The sequence below is a fragment of the Periplaneta americana genome, chromosome 9 (assembly GCF_040183065.1).
Source record: "Periplaneta americana isolate PAMFEO1 chromosome 9, P.americana_PAMFEO1_priV1, whole genome shotgun sequence".
In the NCBI taxonomy this organism is placed as follows: Eukaryota; Metazoa; Arthropoda; class Insecta; order Blattodea; family Blattidae; genus Periplaneta; species Periplaneta americana.
This window is the reverse complement of record NC_091125.1, coordinates 1,019,081-1,044,575: the sequence shown is the minus strand read 5'-3', so window position 1 is coordinate 1,044,575 and position 25,495 is coordinate 1,019,081. Positions and strand designations below refer to the sequence as shown.

Genomic DNA, 25,495 nt, shown 5'->3' with positions numbered 1-25,495 from the left:
GGGATGTACAAAATTGTACCCTTTTCCCTTAAAATGAACCGAAGTTAAGACATCCGTTGTTTATTCTTGGAGATTTTTATCTGTCTGCACCCAACGTTACCTATAGACAGGATGTTGAAATGTTTAAGTGTCTCAGGTCATAAAAAATTATGAAGGAAATATTTACTCTTAGAGATTGCTATTGAAACTAACAATGAATTAGAGAAATGACATAGGGTCCCTGTATATATATTTATTTATGGAAGTGCAATCCAGCTTATGAGGCTACAGATTTCCTTACTGAGATAATAAACCTATCCCGTTTTAAAAGTTTCAAAATTAGAAGTTCAATTTTGTGTTGTTGGTTGTCGTGTAAAAGTATAGTGTGTGAGTTCTCATTTTTCTGCGAGAGTACGACATAATAGTGTTGTTTCATAGAAATGTCGAAATGTGGTTGTGTAAATGATCCAAATTTGTTTTGCTATATATGTGGGTCATATACGTTAGTAAAACAGAGACAGAATATAACAGCTTTTGTAAAGAATACTTACTTTCAATATTTTGGCATTAAGTTAGGAGACCAGGACAAATCCTGGTGCCCCCATAAAGTATGTCGTAGTTGTGTTGAAGAGTTGAGAAGTTGGAAAAATGGAAAAAGGAAGTCATTGCCCTATGATTTGGAGGGAACCTACAAATCATGGAGATGACTGTTATTTTTGTACAGTTAAGGTAGCTGGATATACTGCTAAAAACAAGAAAGATATTCTATATCCTAACATTCCCTCTGCCATTCGGCCTGTACCTCATGGTCCTGATATTCCCGTTCCGCTACCCCCTGAATCAGATACATTGCCATCTGGTTCCAGAAGCACTGAAACTGAATCTCCAGTGGATCATACTTATGAACCAGGCAATACTGGTGATGATAGATGTTTTAATCAAAGTGAGCTTAATGATTTAGTGAGGGATTTAAATTTGCCTAAAGAATCAGCAGAACTATTAGGTTCTGAGTTAAAAGAAAAGAAAGTATTGGCTGAAGGTACATATTTTTCATGGTACTGGCATCGTCAGAAGGAACTTGTCCCTTTTTTTTTTGCTGAAGAAGAAAATTTAGTGTATTTACAAGACACCCTTGCCATCTTAAAATTTTATAACATAAACTATAATTCCAAAGAGTGGAGGTTCTTCATAGATTCTTCTCAGAAAAGTCTTAAACGTGTTTTGCTTCATAATGGAAACATTGCGGACTATTGCTGGGTGTTAAAAAGGGACTGCTCTGAACAACATGCAAGGAGGTCAAGGAGGAGAAAATTTGAAGTGCAATATTGAGGTAAGGTTATGAAAGTGCTTATAATTAATAATTAATATTAATTAATGATAAATTAGTGACAAATAGCAAATTGTGGCCTAGTTTTTCTCACAAAAGTCTTGTTGAAAATAATTTTTATGACGTTTCACAAAGCTATAATTTCATTTCTAGTTATTCATGAATTGTCTGAAAACCTGACGTGATGGGGAAAAATGGAGATTATTTTCGAATTCAGCACAAAAAATCCGTTTAGAATCGCCTATCAGATTGAAAACAACAGAAAATAAGTTCTGAAATGCAGAGTGGTGTAATCATTCTTATAACTTTCCACGTGTCTTAATGAATTCCTCACGATTTGTCAATAATTATGCAGCTCATTTATCGTCTTGGATAATCGGAAGTAAGACATTATAAAATTGCAGCTGTACTTTGTTTTTATTTATTACAATTACAGTATTCTGTTGAATACAAAGTTCCATTCTTTTACTTTAATTACACATTTCAATCCTCTTCAAAACTGTGAAAAGGAATACTTCAGAAACAGATTGAACATCCCTGTTCCCCCCATCACTGGCTGTCCAACCATTAGACGGCTTGTAGGCGACTGCAAGTCATCTCGTTTCCCTGCAAAAATGAAAGTATTCATAATTATACAACTAACATTAATATACTGTATGTGGTAAAAACAGCAGTACAATACAGTAACTTCTAGTACTGATGATAATCAAGGAAATAATTAATTGTAGTAACTATTAACAGATTATGATGGTTATTAATTGGTAGGCCCACTTTGTACTTCAGACAGAGATACAGCAGAACCTCTATTATCCGTGCTAATGAAGGGAGTGACTCAATGGTTAATCCATACCATGATGAGAACCAATAAGCTAATACATTGAATTGGATCCGTCTATGCTTATCTACATAACAAATAATAAAGTCTTCGCGCAGGCTTCTGCGGCTGGTGTACATGGTGTGTGGATAAGCTTCGGGGCTTCTACTGCCACCAACACCAAAACAACGCGGTGGAAGCCCCGAAGTTTATCCACACACCAAATAATAAAGTTATTTGTCACATTTTATTAGCTTGAACGTTTGGCTCCAAGGAGCCATCTTCAGAAAATTATGCCTGAGAAAACATATAAATAAGGACGATGAAAGAGTAATGGAACGGAGAAAAATTCTCTCCGGCGCCGGGATTTGAACCCGGGTTTTCAGCTCTACGTGCTGATGCTTTATCCACTAAGCCACACTGGATACAACTCCGACGTCGGTTAGAATCATCTCAGATTAAGCTCCAACTCTTGGGTTCCCTCTAGTGGCCACCCTCTGCACTACGTCATAGATGTCTATGAACGCAGGACCGAAGTGCACACATGTGCTGAGGTGCACTCGATATGAGTGACTAGTTGGCCGGGATCCGACGAATAAGCGCCGTCCGGTGTGGCTTAGTGGATAAAGCATCAGCACGTAGAGCTGAAAACCCAGGTTCAAATCCCGGCGCCGGAGAGAATTTTTCTCCGTTCCATTACTCTTTCATCGTATGATGACGCAGAATATCTGCATGGAAATATCATATGTACTTCGGTACATTAAAATAATATATATGATATGCGTAAATCACTTTGTGATTTAGGACGGCGCTTATTCTGTCGGATCCCGGCCAACTAGTCACTCATATCGAGTGCACCTCAGCACATGTGTGGACTTCGGTCCTGCGTTCATAGACATCTATGACGTAGTGCAGAGGGCGGCCACTAGAGGGAACCCAAGAGATGGAGCTTAATCTGAGACGATTCTAACCGGCGTCGGGGTTGTATCCAGTGTGGCTTAGTGGATAAAGCATCAGCACGTAGAGCTGAAAACCTGGGTTCAAATCCCGGCGCCAGAGAAAATTTTTCTCCGTTCCATTACTCTTTCATCGTATGATGACGCAGAATATCTGCATGGAAATATCATATGTACTTCGGTACATTAAAATAATATATATGATATGCGTAAATCACTTTGTGATTTAGGACGGCGCTTATTCTGTCGGATCCCGGCCAACTAGTCACTCATATCGAGTGCACCTCAGCACATGTGTGGACTTCGGTCCTGCGTTCATAGACATCTATGACGTAGTGCAGAGGGCGGCCACTAGAGGGAACCCAAGAGATGGAGCTTAATCTGAGACGATTCTAACCGGCGTCGGGGTTGTATCCAGTGTGGCTTAGTGGATAAAGCATCAGCACGTAGAGCTGAAAACCCGGGTTCAAATCCCGGCGCCAGAGAAAATTTTTCTCCGTTCCATTACTCTTTCATCGTATGATGACGCAGAATATCTGCATGGAAATATCATATGTACTTCGATACATTAAAATAATATATATAAATAAGGGTTGGTACATACGTGTTATGTGATACAATGTGAGCAATAAGCAAGTTATGAGCCTCTGCTATAAACAATTATGAACTCCAAAGTGATTAAAAAGTAGTTAAAATAGGATAAAAGCTTATATAAGCTATGATCAATAAAATATTAAAATAGAAAATGTTGTTCTGATTATAATTTGCTGAACCATCTCAGACAAAGGCTCCAGTATGTTGTCTTGAATGGAGACAATTCAACTGTAATATGGAATAAAATGTGGACCAAAATAATATATGCATAATAGGAAATTACAAACTAATAACAATGAAATGTACTTATGTAAAGCTTAACAATGTTGAATCGTATACCAGCTTAATATAATATCTGGTTACAAGCTTCGCGTACCGAATTATGGATGGAACAGTTGCTATTAATCTGAGTAATGTTATGAAATGGTTTAAGTGGGGTTTAATAAGTTATAAAATAATTATTAATATGTCTAAACAGCGTTATCTTGGGGTATAATGAATGAACAAACTTACAATCGTGTGTGTAGTAACGGTGCTTCCGAAGTCTATGATGGTAGAGAGCCAACTGTTGGGCGCGCTTCGTTTACAGGTATTACTAAGCTTAGGTAGCAGCTGACGGTGGAAGGGAGGGGGGAGGTTGGTTATAGGCTGACAAGCAGGCACGTGGGTTGTGTATTCAGAGTGAAAAGTGGGTTGCGCAGATTGGGAAGTTGTTAATTCAAAAGCGATATTTGCCCAGGCTATATGAATGTGTTCGGCTGCGTTGATGTATGTGCTAGGGAGAATAATGTGCAAAGGCTCATTTATATTGGTTAATTCATGGCCTTGCTCGATCAGATGGTTGGCGAACTTAGACTTTCTCCTGTTATGCTTAAAGTCGGCAACATGTTCACTGCACTTTGTTCTAAAGTTTCTACGAGTCTGGCCAATATATTTAAGTGGGCAGTTCTTGCATTGCAACATGTATATGCCTCCACTTTGACGTCTATCACTGGTGTTGAGCTTATTTGGAATGATGTTATTTCATTTGTTGTTTGAGCAGAAAGCTATGCCAATGCCGTGTTTTTTTTTTTAAATTACTGAGTTGGTTAGAAACTTTACCGAAATATGTCATACTAACCCATTCTTTTTTTTTTGGTAGTAGGGGGAAAGAGAGAGGGGGATGGAGGGGGAGGGGAGAGGGAGGGAATGGGGAGAGGTAAGGGGAGGGAAGGGAGAGCGTGGGAGAGGGGAACAGGGAGGGTGGGGAGGGGAACAGGGAGGGTGGGGAGGGGAACAGGGAGGGTGGGGAGGGGAAGATATAGGGGGAGATGGGAAGAGGGGAGAGGGGAAGCTATAGGGGGAGGGGATAGGGTGCGAGGGAGAGAGAGTGTGTGTTGGATAATCCGCTGATCAGTTAATAGGGTGACGAATAATCGAGGTTATACTGTAAACATGAGCTAATTACTGTACTTCTGAGCATTGTAACACGCTTCTTTTTCATGTGGTTCTTGAAAATTTATTTCTTGCTCTTGATTAGGTCCGAAGTAAATTTTATGAATAAGAAAACTATGACTTTGTAAAAAAAAATAATAATAATAATATACATATACCCAAATCCCTTTAACACTTTTCAGGGAATCAGGAGGGGTGAGGGGTGTCAGGGAAAGGTTTAAGGGAAGGAAAGCTAAAAGGGGAAATATTAAAGTGAAGTTTTACAGTCTATTCACCATAGAATACGATTTAAAGCAGCAAATATTGCAGGAAAGCGTAAGAACAATGAAATAATGACCCACAGAAATAACTCAGACGTTACATTATTTCAATCCAAAAGTGTAGGAATGTATAGATGAATTCAATGTGTGAACTGTAATGGGTATTAAAATACTGGCTTGCCTCGTGTCACAGCCCTTCTCAGAAAGTTCACCGACGCCTCAAAAGACATTTGCTGCAGAGGAGACACATTATGTTCCATTTCTTTTCTGCTGAATGGATCATATTTCCCACTGACAGTCATGTAGTCTGCCACCAGAAGTAAGTGTCGTGGATCAACAGTGATGCCATACACTTGGAACACATCTTGGATTTCCTTAAAATAAATATACAATTTAACAATTGAGTATAACAACATTAGTTATTTTTTGGAAAAAAAAAATACAGAAAAATAAACTAAGCTATTTCAATTTGCGTACCTTCACTATTACTCTTCTAGCTGCTTCTATTCCGAAAGTCTCTGCCATTTTGTGGACATCATTTGTATAGAGTCGGTTGAGATCAAGAAGTTTATGAAATTTATACATTTCCTGAAAATTAAAAACATTATCATACAAAATCAGTAATCAGTTAGAAAAAATAAGACTTTTTTGCTTGTAATAAATATAACCTCAGTACATTACAATACTCGTATTACGGTACCAATCTGAAATATCTGATAAAACGTTAACAGATGGTTAAGACCGTCAGATTTTTGTACTGGAAACCTGAGCACAAATCCCAGCAGAACTTACGGTAGATAAAAGCAGTGTTGGGGCAGGTTTTCTCGAAATATTTCTCATCTCCCTGCCATCATTTCATAATCTCTCGATAAAATTATCATTAATATCAGTGTGAAAAATAAAATGAAATTAGTATACTATATTACTTTCACGAAACATCAATCCTATAGTAAATCTAAATGTTCCATACAAATTCACAGAGTTGCTAATTTGTGTCATTCAGGTTTGCTGTAGTGAACTGTAATCTCACATGTCATTTTTTTGTTAAATATTTACCTATATGACCAGCCTTCCTCTTGCAGGAATACATGTTGAAATAGATGGGCAAATATTAAAAAATTCGATGGCTTTCTTCATATTATCATTTTTTACCATGCTTCATCATCTTCTATGGTTATCTAGCATCTGAGTGAGGTGAAGATGATAATGCCAGAGAAATGAATCCAAGGTTACCCAGCATTTGCTCTTAATGGGTTGAGGGAAAACTCTGGAAAAAACCTCAGTTAGGTAACTTGTTCCAACTGGGATTTGAACCAGGGCCCACTCGTTTTTTCCAGGGTTTTCCCTCAACCCATTAAGAGCAAATGTTGGGTAACCTTGGATTCATTTCGCTGGCATTATCATCTTCACTTCACCCAGATGCTAGATAACCATAGCAGGTGATGAAGTATCATAAAAAAGATAATATGAAGAAAGCCATAGAATTTTTTAATATCTGCCCATCCATTACTCCACAGTGGTGGACATATTGTCTTTCTTACATGCACTTTGAAACATGATTCAAAATATTTTACAATAAAATTTTCTAGTAGTGTATTTACTGACTTTGGTAGAGCTTACAGCAGCATTAAATAAATTTTATTTGGATAGCCTGTACGAATATGGTGCCTCTCACAATAATTGTTATTAGAGACACTCAAATTTCGCGACTCTCGAAAATTTAAAAACATTTCAAAATGATGGGAAACGTATTTTTAAGTAATTTGTAATATATTTACATGTATTTCGACACATCCGCGATTTTTTTTAAATTTGTCTCTATCAGCAAATTTCTACTTTTACTCAAGAAATTGAATAGCACTAGCAAAAAATCGTAAATTAAAGTCGTTATTCCCCTGCATTTTTTCTTCCTCCCCCCCACATTCAGCAATTTATTAACAAATCAATCAATCAATCAATCTTCTTAATGTATCCAGCTGTTTGCTGACAACATAAAGTCCAATATAGTTCACTGTAGTCTATTCAGTTGTTGTTTTCACGAGAAATGAGGGGTATTTTGATTGGTGTTCATTATAGATGCCTGTTGCTAGTAGCCAGAGTTGGAGTGTAGTCAATATATACTGTCAATATATACTGCAGGGGTTTATGAATGGAAGTATAGAAGAATGTGTTCCAGATCTTCATTTTTATTATTACATCACAGACAAGTAGGATTATCAGAAATGTGAAATCGGTGTAGGTACAATTGAGTGACAATGTGACCTGTTCTGGCTCTCGTTAAAAATGTTTGAACATGTCTGGGCAAGTTTTTGTACATTTCCAGGTCATTTGGTTTCTTTTGTACAGAATGTAAAATTTTTCCTTTATCAGAAGAGAGCCAATTGTTGATCCATAGGTTTGTAAAATGATACTTTACTGAAGCAAAAGCACTGGATAGAGATATCACTTGAAGAGGTCTTGGTTGCAAATATGTTGCCTGTTTTGCAATATTATCGACTTTCTCGTTTCCAGGTATACCACAATTACTAGGTATCCATTGAAGTGTTATTTCCTTTTGGAGTTCTTTTAGTTTACTTAGTTGTTTCTGAATTGGAATAATTCTATGTGCGTATAGGTTTGGTACATATTTAATTATATTAAATATAGCCCCCTTGGAGTCGGTAAGTATGCAAATAGATATTTCAGAAATTTGAGTAACACACTGAAGAGCAGCATCAATAGCTAGCAATTCAGTGTCAAGACTGGAGGAGGATGAACATGGTATGAAATAACTTTCTTGATATTTTGGAATATAATACCCTGCTCCTGATGTCCCATTATTAGGATTTAGAGATCCATCTGTATAAATTTGAAGGTGATACTTATTTATGTGCTGCAGAGTAGTTTGATGGAATCTAACTTAAGAATGTATGGAGGATCATTTTTGGAATGATTTCCTGGAATTTGTATGCTATGTTCTGGAATCTGGAAGTACCAAAACAAATATGTTGCCGCTATTAACAAAGTATCACGCCAATATAGATAAAATGCCACAATGACCCAAGCAAATTAGCGCTGACCGTTCCGTTGGTGATGTAACGACGATATCTGTGAATACCTGAACGTGAGCGCTATTTTCATGATGGTATAACGAAAATATACGAAAATACCCGAATGTATAAAACTACATCTCGGCTCGCACGCCCATTATCTCCCTATCTCCACACACTCCAGTTCCATTCCAACAGTATAAGGAGAAGATTGATGTAGTACATTCATTATGCCACCGAAACTCAGTTTAGATGAACGGATCAAACAATTCTCCCAAGATGGAATGAAGAGGTCTGGAAATAATATTATAATGCTGTGCAATAAGCGAGTGCATGGAAAGCTACTATTTCTTTTTCCCCTTGCATACTATTAGAACAGTAAACAATACCTGCTGCCATACTGAGCTCTTTTAATTCAGGTATAGATGATCACAGAACCCAAGAATTTTCCTTTCCACCCAAGAAATTTAGGTGATTTTATTCAAGAAATCTGAGGATCCCTAACAATTATGTATGATTAAAGTTTGCATAGAAGATTCAAGATGTAAAATTAAAATCTATCATTATACGAGTATTACCCTCCAATAGTCGTCCTCAGTGGTCAAGTGAGTAACATGCTTGCCACTGGAACCGAGGTTTGTAGGTTCAAATCCAGCTGAGAATAATGGATATTTAAGGATGGTAAAAATCTCTACTATGGCTTCCTTCAGAAGGAAAGTAAAGCTGTGGGCCCCACATCATAAATCTTTGATGAGCCTCAGTCCGTTGCATCTCCACAGCCCACATGTCTATGTCCTCTTGGTTTGTCTTGTAGTCTGTCATCTTTTATACAGATATGTGGTTCATCCATTACCTTTTTGGAGTATTGATGTTGTTTGGTCAACTGTCTGAACCTCACAAATGATACCAAGAAAGCACCACTTATGAGGCAACTAGGCCAGAAGATAATGGGGTAGGATAGCCGTTCCTTTCACCCTCCATTGCATATATCGTCCACTAGCTAGGTTATCAACCTGTTGCAGGGATAGTCCGCAGGAAGGACTGCCTCCTCTCTGCTTGCAGCCAGCTGCCGAATTATTAACCCTAATCAGAGGATTGCCTCTTTCACCTCAGTTTAATCATAGAGCCATTGAGGGCTTCGCCCTTGTTATCCCGGTCATGGGATCACGTAACAAGGGCCCTTAGATTTAAAGTAAGGTTGCCAGACGTCCCCGTTTCCCAGAGACAGTCCCTGAATTTTGCTTTCTGTTCCGGAGCCGGGTATCAATCCCAGGATCTTTGGCTTAGCGCACCAACGCTCTGCTGACTAGCTACACAGCAACTACACCCGACACTGTCTCAACTTTTCCCTTCATATCCACACACCTCAGTGGGCTGACAAGACGCCAGAAACCCAATTTTGAGTGCACACGAACTCTGTGTGGCATTTGTAGGCTGCATTATAGTGATATGTCTGTATTTGAGATGAAATTTCGTCCATAGCATAGTTGTCAAACGTAGATAGCATTTTATGCAGGGAAAATCCACTAAAATTGAAAAAGCGAAACAATTTAAAAATATATGAGGATTATGCCTACTGTCCTTTTAAAAGGACACATAAGTTTTCGTCATTGTCATGTCGCAATGAATAGATATTTCGAACGCATTGTGGTTTCACTTTATATTTATGTTTATTAGGAGTCATTTCATCTACAACAATTTGTAAAATAATTCCGAACTGTAAAAATATTTAACATTCTTATCTGATTTGCGTCTTGGATGCCATAGCTGAAATAAACAAACAATTCTCACGTCCACATCTCAAACTCAACGATGACCAGAACTCTCATTACCAGTCTTACCACACCTAGCAAGCCTTTAATTAAGACCAGTAATAGTGACACCTGTGGAAAATCAAATGCGTTAACTGTAGAGAGGGTAATTTGAAACATTGACAACTGTCCTTTTAATAGGACAGTAGGCATATCTGGGTTAAACACTCTTTAAGTGCCATCGACCTGGGCTGGAATCGAACCCGCAACCTCGAGCAGAGAAGGCTAGTGCTATACCGACTATGCTACTGGCGCCGACTGGTTGCTGTTGATGAAACAATAAATTCTAAGGGTCGATTTATTGTGAATCTTGTGGTGGGGAAGCTAGAACCTGACAGTGCCTCAAAGCTGTTAGATCTAGTGTAGAGAGCTGGACTATACAAATCATTCAACTATTGCGAGATTTGCGAATAATGGATTAAAAGTTCTGTGGCCGACTGGAATGCAAGAGGAGAAGGTACTATAGTCGCGACGCTGTTATTCCCAGCATGACTCCTCCTCTTTCCTTACGTCTTTGGAAGTGAAGGCTAGGCAGGTAGCATCATTTGCCACTTTTGTTCTTTCCACGTCCTACCGAACTACCAGACGAGGAATCTATTTGCCACACAGTTAAACATTATCATGTTGTAGCTCCTATGATAATAAATCAAACACAATGTAATTCAGCAAATAATTGAGTGGCAAATAATGTCCTCATGTGCTCTCTGCAAACGCCAACAAAAGAGCCGAAATGGGGGGCGATTATATTAAGTATTTATCGAGCCTTAGGAAATGCATAACGTCATCATCAGCGAATAATAAGACGCACACATTTAAATGTAGCCGACCTGCAACGTGATTGGCTGCCGGAAATAAGATGTATTCTGATATGCTTAAAGCTGCAACTGCTCTTAAAGTGTTTACCCCAATGTGCTTGGCCCATAGACTGCAACGTGTTGCTGAAGATATTAGAGCTAAATTTACACAGATTAATTTCAGTGACAAAAAAAGTTTTTCTAAAAGCCCCACAACAAGTGCTACCTTACAAACAGCAATTGCCACAGATACTACAGCCCCTGGAACCAGTGTTAAGACTGATGTAGATTCTTTTGATCCTGAAAGTGCCGCATCTATTTGTGAATCCCAGACTGCCTTCAGTGACTCCAAAGTGGTCTCCTCAATTGCCTACATCAGGGGCAACTTCAGCTGGCTTCCAGAAAGAATCAAATGTCTAGAAACATCAGGACTTACTCTGCAAGATTCTATTGGTGTCATAGAGGATGCTAAGTGCTGTGCATGAAGAAACTGTTGCAAGTGTATTGAGTAAATTGCAAAGTTTTGAAAAGAAACCCCGCGTATTTAACATTTTACAGTGTGTGTCAAATTCCAAATGGAGATGATGTTGATCCACCCAAGGACATTTCTCCAGGTAAAATTCCTCTCCTAAAATTTGCCCCAGCTACATCATGTGACGTAGAAAGATCTTTCTCTGCATATAAGAACATTCTGAGTGACTAATGTCTTTCAATGACCCCAGAGAACATAGAAGAATACATTATTGTTCACTGTGCTACAACATTTAATGTATAAACGTGTTTTGAGTGTTGTAACTAACAAAATAATAAGTTTGTATTAAATATGTGATATTACATATTTTTCTCATTTTCATATTTTACAACACATTTCACTGTTTTTCACTACATATTTACGTACATATTTTGCTAAGTGATACTACATAAAAATCCCAACTCTATTTATAACCATCATCATCTACACAGAACAGACAATATGTCTGTCCAGATTTAGAACAGTCGGGATGACAGTCCTCTCTCTCTCTTTTTTTTTTTCTGCGCCCTGATCTCTTCTCTGGGGATGTAGTCCAAGACTGCTCTTGGGATTCTTGTCTTGTTCATCTTTAAGATATGACCATTCCATTCTTTCGTGCAGCTCTGTACTTGATTCTGAAGGACAGTTATTGAAAGTCCCCATTTATTTATTTTTTTAATATTCGGTCCAGCAATGCACATACATCTTTCAACTTCTTTTCTGCTGATTGTAGTTGTTTTCAACCTTTAATTCTCAACACCCAGCTATCACAGATGCAATGTAGAACTAGTATAGCTGTGATTTTATAACATTTTAATAGTCTGTTTTTGTATTTTCTTAGATAATGCTTTTATTGTTCCACAGATGAACTGGAATTCTGAGAGTTTATTTTCAAAATTATATATACTCACATATACTGGTTGTTACAATGTTAATCACATCTGCTGTTCCACTGATCCTCCTCCAGATATAGTTCTAGCATAGCACACCTTATACCAGTGGTTCCCAAACCTTTTAAAGGTGCGACCTACTTTTGGGTGAGACATTCTTTTGCGACCCCCATCCCACCTTTATCATACCAGTAATTAACCCATTTGAAAAATACAAATGCCAGTAAGATCACGAACAACGATAATGACTCAAAACCAGAAATACACCCAACTTTTAATGTGTCAATACCTGCAAGACGAGAAATTGCAATATGCAAACCTATTTTTTGCATGATCGTGTTTTTTGCTGTATTTACAGCTATTGTTGTCAGGCCTTGAAAGTTAGAATTCTCACACAAAAACTTGTTGCTAGGGAAACCATTCTTCATAACAAAACTATACTGAAATAGACCCATTACAGTGCACTTTTCGTTACTTAGTTGCAATTACAGTGCAGTTTTGTGAAGACTTTGGAATAATAATGCTCTAAATTTTCAATGCAAAATATAAATATATTGTATTTGCAATTTTAAAAATCTGAACGTGCAAAAAATGTTGAACAACACACGTCTGTGAAGTGCATTACAAAATCTCGGAAACTGAAAAACTCGCAAACTCGCTCTGCTCGTTTTTCAGACTTTGCCTCGATTTTGTAAAAAGCACTTCCCAAACCTGTATCATAATGTACTATTTCAGTTCTTTTGGCTGATACACTGATACACTCAGAACACTTGAAATAGTAGTTTGCAAAGCCAAGATGTTAGCATTAACAGCCAGAGATAAAATCGACGGATTTATAAGGAAACTTGTTTCCTGGTAGACATTATTGGACAAAAAGAACATTTATTCATTCCAGTGCATTAAAGAAAAGAACTAGAGAAAAATTTAGCTATATATCGTATGACACGACAAATTCTTAGTTAGTTTTTGTGGATATATAACTGACTTTGCACAATTTTAAACAACAGTTCTTTTAATATCTTCCGGAAGAAACTCAAAACAATCATGACAGTGACAGATAGATACTGAATCCGTTTCTAACAGTTGCATTCAATTGGGGGGGGGGGGAAGAAAAAACTTATTAAAATATGTGCTTACTGATGGAAGGTTAAAAGTACAATTTTTTTTTTTATAAATTTGCAAACTCGTATTTATGCACAATAAGTTTCCAGTCTATGATTTCCATCAAAACAAAAGTGAGAAATCTCCTTGAAATTGGAAATGATACAATTGGGTGAATATTGAATACAGAGCAAAGATTTGAGAAGCTACTTTCTCAAAAACAGACACACTTACAGCATTAATTATTTTTTACTTTAGCTATACTTAACTACTGAAACTTTTTTAACTTTTAGGCTCTGAGGATGGTGTGAAGAAACACCGAAACAGCTGTAAGCCGCACATGCTTACACAATTAACACGAGTAAGATCGCCATTTAATCAATTATTTATATTCAAGTGTTAAAAGTAGTGTACGAAAGATTCAACATGGATTTTTTAACTTTATTTTTATGATAATTTTGTTTCTGAATACAACATAAATGTGTTAATAAGGCATTTCTGCTTTATTTTCTAAAACATCTCGCGACCCCCTCAACTCTTTACACGACCCTACAGGGGGTCGTTGGGAAATGTTGCCTTATACCATCCCTCCAAGTTGTTTTTGGTCTTTCTCTCTTGTGCTTTCCTTGAGTTATCCATTCCAGTATGCTTCTCTGTAGTTGTTGCTCTTTCATCCCTTTTAGGTGGACATTGTAATTGTTTCATTTTAATGTAGTCCAAAATTGTATCATCTATATTCATTTTTTGCTCAGAGTAATCCTTAAAAGGACAATTGGTTGGCTTTCTCATTTTTCTTTGCCTTATTATAGACCATTTTGCCGCAAAGCGTTGTCCAGGGTGCATTTTGTGCCATCAACAGGAAGACATGGACAGACATCATCTTGCACAATGCCCTGCTCTGAAATCCTCCAAGGAAGTCGACCGCTACTGGGAAGCCAGAGCCCGAATGTTTTTAATTACTTAATCCGTAGTTTTGTTCACCACTTTGTTTTTCGCTGTCAATGATAGTAAATATAATGTACTAGCCATTAGACAAATAAATATTCATTTTTTGTTTGATGATTGTACTTCTAATTTTATCTCTTCTTGCTAAATGAACTGCTCTAATGCTCTGTAGCAAGTAATTTTAATTTTGTTCTTTCCGTTAGTGGCTAAACTTCTGCTCCGCAAGTAATTATACTCACTTTGGGCTTCTTAGCAGAATATTATTTTACAATGAATAGCAAGCTGGCCTATCGCCTCAACCCCCAACCTGGAGGGCCAAAATTTAAAAAAAAATTATGTTTATAATAATTAAAGGATTTCTTTTTTTCCAAGGAATTTAAATTTGCTACTTGTTTCACTATGTCATAATTTATTACTACTAACTAGATAATTGCCACTGAAAACTATTACATTTGTTTTTCAGTTGAGATTTTAAATTTGTATTTCAGTACTACGAGGCGCGTCCATAAAGTAACTTTCCCACTCGGCCCACAGCTAGCAAACCATATGTTGCGCGAAGCGACTGCGTGTACGTGATAGAGTAATGTCCTGGCATGGCGTATGCGCTAGCGGAACTTCCCGAGTGCTCTTAGCAGCTTCGTTGCATTGGTTGAAGATGGACATTCCTATTCCAGCTCCCACCGCATGTTAAGTGCGGTCAGTGATAAAGTTTTGAATGCACAGGGCATAGCGCCGATTGAAATTGATTGTCAGCTGTGCCAGGTCTATGGGCCTAACGTCATGAGCAAGCAGATGGTGCGTTGCTCCACAAGGTCGTCTGTGATGATGGTTGGCCTCCCGCTGCGCTCCTCGTCATGCACATTTTGGCGCCCTGCTGAAAATTGTCTACAGCAGCAACGCACCATCTGCTTGCCCATAGACCTGGCACAGCTGACGATCAATTTCAATCGGCGCTATGCCCTGTGCATTCAAAAACTTTACCACTGACCGCACTTCACGCGGAGGGGTTGGAATAGGAACGTCCATCTTCAAGCAATGCAACGAAGCTACTGAGAGCACTTCGTGCAACATATGGTTTGTCAGCTGTGGTACGAGTGGGAAAGTTACTTTATGGACGCGCCTCGTATTTTATCAAGTATGTGTAAAATGTGTTGTCTGATGTTGTCAGTATTATTTCATTGCAGCATCTAATATATTATTTAAGTAAGATATATTATTTATTTTTACTTGTATTCCTTTCCTGAAAGAGAACCCTTGAATGAAAAGAGAATCCAATACAAGACTAGCGGTTGTCTCATGTGAAAAAAAAATTACAATTAAGAAGAACAATGAAAAAGCACTATCACATAAACCTTAAAGCAGGACAGACATCAAGTGGTCTTTAAAACAATGCCAGGATGTGAAGGCAATTAAAGAAATAATAGAAGAAAGTTAACGAAGAATTTACACTATAAAAAAATTAAATAGGTAAATAAAACTAGTATCAAGATGTCTAAAATAAATCGTATATGAGTAAAAATAATGACCAATTCGAAGAAATTAGTGCCTGTTATAAAACGTATGAACCTTTGATGTTACATTTCGAGAAGAATGGATTGATCTCCAGTCTCGTGATGTTAACAATAAGACATCTAAACAACGATAAGGCCTCTTGGAAGCATTTGAATGCACTTTACTGCATAGCTGGAAAGGGGAGAAGTCGGACACATAACAGTAATAATAATAATAATAATAATAATAATAATAATAATAATAATAATAATAATAATTTATTTAACCTGGTAGAGTTAAGGCCAGACGGCCTCCTCTAACACTCAACCAGGAGAAGCACGATTATTAAAGGAAAATACGTCAATTCTATCTTTAACTCAATATGTCATTTGAAAAACACACAAATTTCCTAATTTAAGCATATCTCATAAACATCACTACAATTTTTACAGTACCTGAAAATTTATTCCCTCAGTCTTCAAAGTAAGCCGTTGAGTTTCTTGAGTCACATATGTGATTGCACGCTTAATTAGGGGCACTTCCCATATGACGGACTTCTCAGAAACTTCAGTCAACAGGTTTGTTAAATCAATTCTTTTGTATTTCACTGGTAACTGCAAAGAATAAATTCATTACAATTGGCTGAAATAAAATTTACATTATTATCTAAGAATTACATATGAACAGCTGAGTGGAAAAAACTTGCAAGCACCAAATTTGAAGTTTTACAGGAACATAAAAAACACTTCATGCGTTTTTTCAACAACCTCCTAGATTCTACTGCCTATACTGCAGGTTGTACTTCCATTTTCAAGCAACAGAGTTCACTACAGTATAAAACAGAGTACGTGAAACTTGTTTCTATTAAATATTGTATTAGGAAAAAAAGTCGCAATGTTTTTCCATTCCGGTATTCATATAGAAAATTTTCAAACAATTTTTCTGTTACATTTTTTTATATGATAGATAATTCTTTATTTTAAAGTCCCTTTTCAAAAACAGATATTATTCAGAGGTGTCAGAATAATGACAATAGCAATATTAATTGAATAAAACAAATGTAATACTTACAGCAAACTTCACTTTACACCAGAGTTCCTCTTCAGAGTCATAATCATAGTCAGTCATAGTAGCTATTGAGCAGACTACTGCCTTTCGTCTGGCCTCATATTCAGCTGATGCTTTGGCCTCTCTCTCTCTAAACTTGAGCAAAGAGACATGAAATGCTATTTTCATATTGCTTGTAAAGATATATTGTAATTTGTTTTTTAATAGTCTTTCTTATATAATCTATTGTTTATGTTTAAAGAATGAAAGTGTCACATGCAAATATAAAACACTAATTTCTAAGAAAACAATAAACATACGAAAAAATACATGCATCAAAACCAAGTTATAATGTAATGTAATGTAATATATATTAACATTAATGAATGTCTTGCTCTGATGGTATTTTACATTTAAATAACTAAAATGCTCTCTCAATTAATATCACTCAATAAAAGAATTGTATTCCAATGGATACCATCCCATTGTGGAATCCTGGGAAACGAGAATGTGGATGCTTTAGCAAAGAAGGGCAGCACTGCTACTTACAGACCTGTTACTAAATCTACGTATTACTCTGTGAAAAGATTTATTAAATCTACATACTTAGACTTCAACAAACAAAATTTGATAACACAATCCCAAGGGAAAAAATGGAACTCTCTGCATCATAATCCACAGTTAATTCCCGATTTACCACGAAAATCGTCTGTAGCTGCATTTAGATTGGCAACAGGCCATGATTGTTTGGCCAAACACCTGCATAGAATTAGGAATATATCAGTCCCCTAATTGCCCATTGTGCAACTCAAACCAAGAAATGGATTCGGAACACCTCAAAATCTGTGCTTCAGTGGCTGACCATGATAATATCTTTGAAAAATATTGGAGTGCAAGAGGTCAAATGACTTTATTGTCAAACGTCTGGCATTAGAAAACAACAACAACATTTAAATTTTTAATATAAAAACACAAAGAATTTCTTTTTTGTCCAATGGCAGGGCCATATCTGCATTAATTATTGTTCTGCAAAAATGCAAAGGAATGAATTACAAAATTAACTTTTATTTCATTGCTGTGTATACTAGAAGAATCAAAGGAGCCTGCAGCACAATAATTAACTTCCATTTCAGTTTCATGTGGCGGTGCGAAAATTATGAAAATATTCAACAAGAAAAAATTATGGGCATAAATGGGTTAACATGTCGTTATTTGTCCTGACTTTACAAGTGTGCTCATAGATGTCGCTAGTGCCGAAAAGCATAGACCACTTAGCTCATCAGAGACTATCCAGAGTGGTGGGTCCACATTGGTGAATTGTTGGGATGTCACCAGATTCAAATCCAATGCTTTTCTATCTCTAGGGACATTTGAAATCCATAGTCTGTGCAACTCCTGTACCTAATGCTAAATACATTTGAACAAATAAGAAACACTCCAGATGTTTTCAAAGCATGGAATGCAGGATGAGGCCACTTTGAGCAATTTTCGTAATAAGTATTTTTTAAACAAGTTGCTTAATAGTATCACTTTTACTGTGAGTTTGTTAGCATTAAGTCTGAAATTAAGCATTTTCAGGACTATGTTTATATGAAAGTTTTTCAATATTTTGTTGTTAGGAATATAATCATCATCATCAATAACTTCAAGGTTTAGGCCGATAGCCTGTTCCGCCTCCAGAATTTTATCCATCAAACTGGTCTCTCCAACGTCTCTTTGGTCTTCCCACTCGTCTTCTTCGTGTAGGTCTATAACACCATGTTCTGAAAGGTATCCTGTCGTTGGGCATTCTTGTTATATGGTCGTACAATTATTTCTATATTTTTCAATTATAGTTATTACACTCTCGATATTCAGTTCTCGACGTATATCTTCGTTTCTCTTATGGTCCTGCAGTCTAAATCCTGCTAGTGGCCTTAAGAGGCTCAATTCTTCTCTGTTGGGCTGTAGTCAGAATCCACGTTTCTGAACCACATAACAATGTCGGAATTGCCAGTGTCTTGTAAAATTTGAGTACAGTTTTTCTGTCGACTTTATTTATGAGTGTACGTTTAATTGTACCAATAAGTCTTAAAAATTTATTTAACTTGTTTTCTACGTCTGTGGAGGATATGTAAGAGATATCGCATCCAAGGTAAGTAAAAGAATTTACTTGTTCAATCATCTTATCCTCTATTACAATTTTAGTTCTTATTGTATTATTTCCACAGAAGCCAAATACTTTAGTTTTCCTGTGTGATATTTTTAGATTGTAGTTATTGCAACAATTCTTAACAGATGGACTGCTCTCTGTAGATTGTCTTCAGAATCAGCCAACACCAACTGGTTGTCTGCGAAAAGTAAGTAATCTAAAATGATAATATCTATAAAATAATGTGTTTTTAAATTGTTTTGCCATTCTCTTACGGCTTCGTCTAGGTACAAATTAAAAAGAGTAGGTGATAAGGGACACCTTTGTCTGACCCCTTGGTTAACTTCTCGCAAGTTGGTGGTAATCTTGTTGATATTCATTTTGATTTTTGTATTTTTGTACATACTTTGTATCACCCTTATTAGATGCTCAGGAATTCCTTTCTTTTTTAACATCATCCACAATTTTGTTCTGCTAATCATATCAAAATTGTGGATGATATTAAAAAAGAAAGGAATTCCTGAGCATCTATATAATATAATATGTCCCCAAAATATTTGACACCAATTTGCATACACACTGTATAATATCGTGCAGTATAACATAGATGTGACAGCCTATGAGGGCAAAGGCCTGCCAGCCAAATGCTGGCTGCCTCAGCAGAGGTGAATGTGTACAGATACGGAATTAAAAACTGGGCCGAGTCTTGGTAGCTGTCCTCCTCTATGTAGACAACAAGCTTCGCAACACTGTCCACAAGTAGCATACATTTAGGCGCTCTTGTTTACTGCACATCTGGAACTTGGTAAAATTAGATGGCCCAAATTTTATTTCTGGATCTATACAACTTTCAGCTGTTTTTTATTTGCTCTGGAGGTCTTGTTTTGGACCTCGCAGAGTGAGGGTGACTGTTGAGTATTGGTGGAATGGTGATAATTATGAGGGAAAATGGGGGGAACCCCCTTGCACCTGCTTTGTCCACCACAAATTTCTTTACATCTCAGATGGGATCGTAATCGGCTTGCTACAGTGGAAGACACAAGGCCACAATATGTTTGGTTTAATATAATATATTAAAGTTATATGCATAATAAGAGGATTATTATCACAAAGATTTTGATTCTCATATGTTCTATTTCTTATTTTTCCAGGAAGTATACTAGTATTATTCATCTATGTCACAAGACTCAACTGTTCAAACCTTGATATCTTCTAGTGCAGTGGTTCCCAACCTTTTCCAATCACGTATCACTATTTTCAATTTAGGATATTAGCTCTACCACCAACCAAATTTATTATGGGAAAATGTCATGTATTGTTCTCAGGGTCATAATTTTCATTTCCTATGCTACTATACCAATAATTGCTTTATTCAGGCATGTTTAATTAAGAAACAGTCCCTCTTCGAACTTAATCAATGGAATGCTCTATAAAATACACAGAAAAATACATATAGGTCTAGCTCTATTTGTTACATAATGGTAAATGATTAAATACTAAAAAATTATATCATAAACACGTAGTATCTCTGCTGATGCTAAAATTTGTAACTAAAATAAATAAACACAGTTTCAGTGTGAAGGTCGTGCTTGTTAGCAAAACAGAACTTCTTATGCCAGGTTTCAATTGAGTTAATTTCAGTCTTAAATCAGGTTCAACATTCGGCTTATTCCTGTAATTACTTTTAAAATAAATTAGAGGAAAAAAACCACATTCACAAAAGTAAGCAGTTGTGAACACCATAAAAAGGTTTACAGCCTTTTCTGAGATGACAGAATATTAATTTCCTGTTGCCAACCAAATAAGGATTCTGGCAAGGTGTCGTCAACAGAAAATGGGTCACTGATCCAAAAATTTTGAAGTCACATATTATTGAAATCATTTAACTTAACTGTTCATTGTTTGAAACTTTGAAAGCAGGTATATATTTTTATATTTTATGATAATTCAAATATTTATTTCACACTGTGTTGAAGTGTCACCCAGCAGTGACTCATATAACACCAGTGGTCGAGAACTCGAGTTACCAGATATCTGCTACAGAACAGGGCATATCAAAAGTCCGGTAACACTTTCAATATTTTATTACACAAAAACTACAAATGATAGCACTTTCAAACACATGTCAGTTTAAAGTCAAACTCTCAAATACTACCACATAGTTGCATAATTTACCGACAGTTGGCGTTAGTTACAACAATGGCGAATACTGGCGCTGAGTGAGCTTTCTGTGTGTTACAATTTCATACAAACAAGAGTGCTACCGATGTGCAACGAAAATTCCGGACCAAGTATGGAAAAGAAGCACCAAGTAGGAAGGTAATTTACCACTGGTATCGTAAATTTGAAACCATGGGTTGCTTGTGTCTGCAAAAGAGGAGTGGCTGTCCCAGGGTGAGTGAAGCGAACATTGAGCAAGTCAGAGAAGCATTCGTAAGGAGCCCAAGGAAATCAGTGCATAGAGCATCCCTTGAGCTTCAACTTCCTTCAATGACTGTGTGGAGGCTGGCTATGAAAGCATACACACTGCAGCTTCTGCATGTGCTAAATGAGGATGACAAACGCAAGTGCTACAAGTTTTCTTGCCAGCTACAACAACAGGCAGCAGACGACGATGACTTATTCAGCCGCTTAATTTTCAGCGACGAAGCAATATTCCATACAAGTGGGAAAATTAACAAGCACAACTGTCGTGTTTGGGGTACACAGAATCATTGAACATGAGCATGATTCACCAAAGGTGAATGTTTTCTGCGCGTTGTCACAATGAAAACTGTAAGGACCTTTTTTCTTCATTGAGGCTACTGTGACTGGACATTCATATCTGGACATGTTGGAGCAATGGTTGGTGCCTCAACTTAGACAAGATCTCGATGACGATTTTATCTTTCAGCAAGATGGGGCTCCGCCACATTTCCACAATGCAGTTCGTGCTTACCTGAATACGGAGATGTCTGATCGTTGGATAGGACGTGCTGGAGTAAGGGACAGATGTTTCATGACATGGCCACCAAAGTCACCCGATATGACTGCATGTGACTTTTTTCTATGGGGGTAACTAAAGGACAGTGCGTTTGTACCGCCTTTGCCACGTGATTTAGAGGAACTAAAAACCAGAATTCGAGAAGCTGCTGCCACAGAGGATATGTTGAAAAGGGCATGGGAAGAGTTTGATTATCGTTTGGACATCTGCCGAGTCACTCGTGGTTCACACATTGAATCTCTGTAAGGTGTAAACAGAACTTTGAGAGTTTGACTTTAAACTGTGTTTGTACCGCCTTTGCCATGTGATTTAGAGGAACTAAAAACCAGAATTCGAGAAGCTGCTGCCACGGTCACAGAGGATATGTTGAAAAGGGTATTGGAAGAGTTTCATTATCGTTTGGACATCTGCCGAGTCACTCGTGGTTCACACATTGAATCTCTGTAAGGTGTAAACAGAACTTTGAGAGTTTGACTTTAAAATTACGTGTGTTTGAAAGTGCTATCATAAGTAGTTTTTGTGTAATAAAATACTGAAAGTGCTACCGGACTTTTGATATGCCCTGTATATTTGAATCATGTAATTTTATTTTATCATTCAGCAACATTCATTTTATGTGTCCATGTTCATATACAATCTAGTTTTAAATATTTTAATATGTAATCAACATGTATAATGTTTCCACACGAAGTATTCATATTCTTGTATTGTTAGGTGTTCTGAAGATGGCAGCTTATGCCGAAAATGTTTATAACTGTAAATGTTGTAATATTTTGCTAATTATAGTATTGTGATTTTGACGGACATACCTGTACAATTATTCTGTACTTCTGCTTGATACAATATTCACACATTTCAAGATTTAATGTAAAATGCTTTGAGATAACATGAAATCTCAATTACCGATATTCTCAGCTACAGAGCAAATTAATTTGAAGTATGTACAACATAAGCACAAAATGAAAATTGCTTCTATATGCAGAAAACTTCAGTTATGGAGCTTGCACTGAGCATAGACATAAATACCCACATATGTATATGGAAATTAATTATACTTACTGCATCGGAGAACAATTCATGATCTTCTTGTTCATTATCACTTCCATGTTCCCATTCATTTGAATATTCTCTCTTTATCTTAATTTCATCTTCATTTTCATCATTTTCAGCCTCTTCATTTTCAACTGTAAAATAGTTGTGGAACTACGTATTATGCATATTATTATGATATGATATAACGTGATATATGATACGATATGGTTTATTCTCACATTAATTTCTCTGGTCCTGCTGGCCCTTTGCATTTCTGTATTTGGGCCAGATCTCCGGTTGGGAGCTGGAAGAAGCCTTAATATATTGCAATGGAATGCGGGTGGCCTAAGTTAGATGAAGAAAACAGAATTGTCGAAAATATTAAATGATGAAAAACTCGACTCTTTTGTATAGTAGAGGCTAATATATTATCAGAAAATAATATAAAACACTATGAGATAAAAGATTACACAATTAATATGCTTCCAAAATCTAGACAAGTGGCCAGTGGGATATTAGTTGAAACACACAAAAAATTACCTCTAAATATTGTAAAGAATATCTAAGAAAAAGATAAAAGTGAAATAGTTAAAATAGATGTTTGGAAACATAACAACCATATAAAGGTGTTCTGTGTATATAACCCCCGCAGAAGAAATTACAGAAAGAATCACTCGATATCCATAACAAGACTGTCTTATTAGGAGACTTTAATACCAATTTTGATACTGTAGAATATAATGACTGGAATGATACTGGTAAAATTATCAAAGATTTGATTAGTTTCAACACTATTGATTTTAATTTATTGTGGTGGCAGGCCGAACATTCTAGTTGTGTCTGGCCGCATCTCGGGAGAAGGAAGGCGTGGGAAAGTGGAACACGCGACACACAACATTCCAGAAAATCGTGATAAATAAATAAAACCGCGGGTGCCGACGGAAGCCAGTGTGTGTGAATCAGTAGCGAGAGGGGAGTCAGCCTTGGCAGCGAGTGAGGTGGACCTGAGTTCGAGTTAGTCTTCGGAGCAGTTAGTCAGTAGTAGAGAGAGTCAGCCTTGGCCAGCGAGTGAGGTGGACCTGAGTTCGAGTTAGTCTTCGGAGCAGTTAGTCAGTAGTAGAGAGAGAGCCAGCCTTGGGCAGTGAGTGAGGTGGACCTGAGTTCGAGTTAGTCTTCGGAGCAGTTAGTCAGTAGTGAGAGAGAGTCAGCCTTGGCCAGCGAGTGAGGTGGACCTGAGTTCGAGTTAGTCTTCGCAGCAGTTAGTCAGTAGTGAGAGAGAGTCAGCCTTGGCCAGTGAGTGAGGTGAACCTGAGTTCGAGTTAGTCTTCGCAGCAGTTAGTCAGTAGTGAGAGAGAGTCAGCCTTGGGCAGCGAGTGAGGTGGACCTGAGTTCGAGTTAGTCTTCGCAGCAGTTAGTCAGTAGTGAGAGAGAGCCAGCCTAGGGCAGCGAGTGAGGTGGACCTGAGTTCGAGTTAGTCTTCAGAGCAGTTAGTCAGTAGTGAGAGAGAGTCACCCTTGGGCAGCGAGTGAGGTGGGGATGTTCACGACCAGTATTGAATACAACTTATAAAACATATATAAAACCACACATTCTTTATGAACGTGAAAACTAACTTACAGCATCAACAAAAACATTGACAAATTAGAAGTGACATAAGATAATGCTATGATATTAATTACTGGTGCAGTTAAATCTACCTCAGTAACAGCAATGCAAATAATAACAAAGCACTATCCCATAAAAGAGAAGATACATAAAAGATCACTGTTGCAACATGAAAGAATGGTAAGGTTACCACATGACACATACTCGACAAGCTACCAATTCAGGTTCAGAAAATTGAAAACGCGAAATGGGTTTGTAGAGGCAATCCAGAAACTTATACTTATATTTAATTTTAATTTAAAACCAGAAAAGTCCCTATTACATAAATCACCATTACAATGTGACAGTATAAATTATAATACAAATTTATTTAAGGATTTGAAGAAGAAGAAGAATCGTCTACACTTTAATAAATAAAACAAGTTGCTCTTGAAAATATAAATACATTCCAGATGGCTGCAAATATCTAAATGATGAACCAGCCAAGGCTGGGATATATTCCAAATTATTCAATTTTTATTTGTTTACAGGGAGTCCTTCTACTCACTTTGATGAGAAATTGCAGAAATCAACAGGGCATTAACACAACTTATTTATCAAATTAATATGTTCAAAAATGCTGTTATATTTAGCGACTCAATGTCTGCAATCCAAGTCATAGCTTCAATCAATATTCCTATAAATTCCAAAATCGCAGAAATTCAATCATTCATACACATACAGGCAAAACAAAATAAAAACTGTATCTGCAATGGATTCCT

At 37.0% G+C, this 25,495-nt stretch overlaps 1 pseudogene; it reads right to left on the bottom strand.

The window, feature by feature from the left end:
- Nucleotides 1-1,704: 1,704 nt before the first annotated feature.
- The window catches only part of LOC138705731 (DNA-directed RNA polymerase I subunit RPA1-like), a 105,788-nt pseudogene continuing 81,997 nt past the window's right edge, over nucleotides 1,705-25,495 (bottom strand).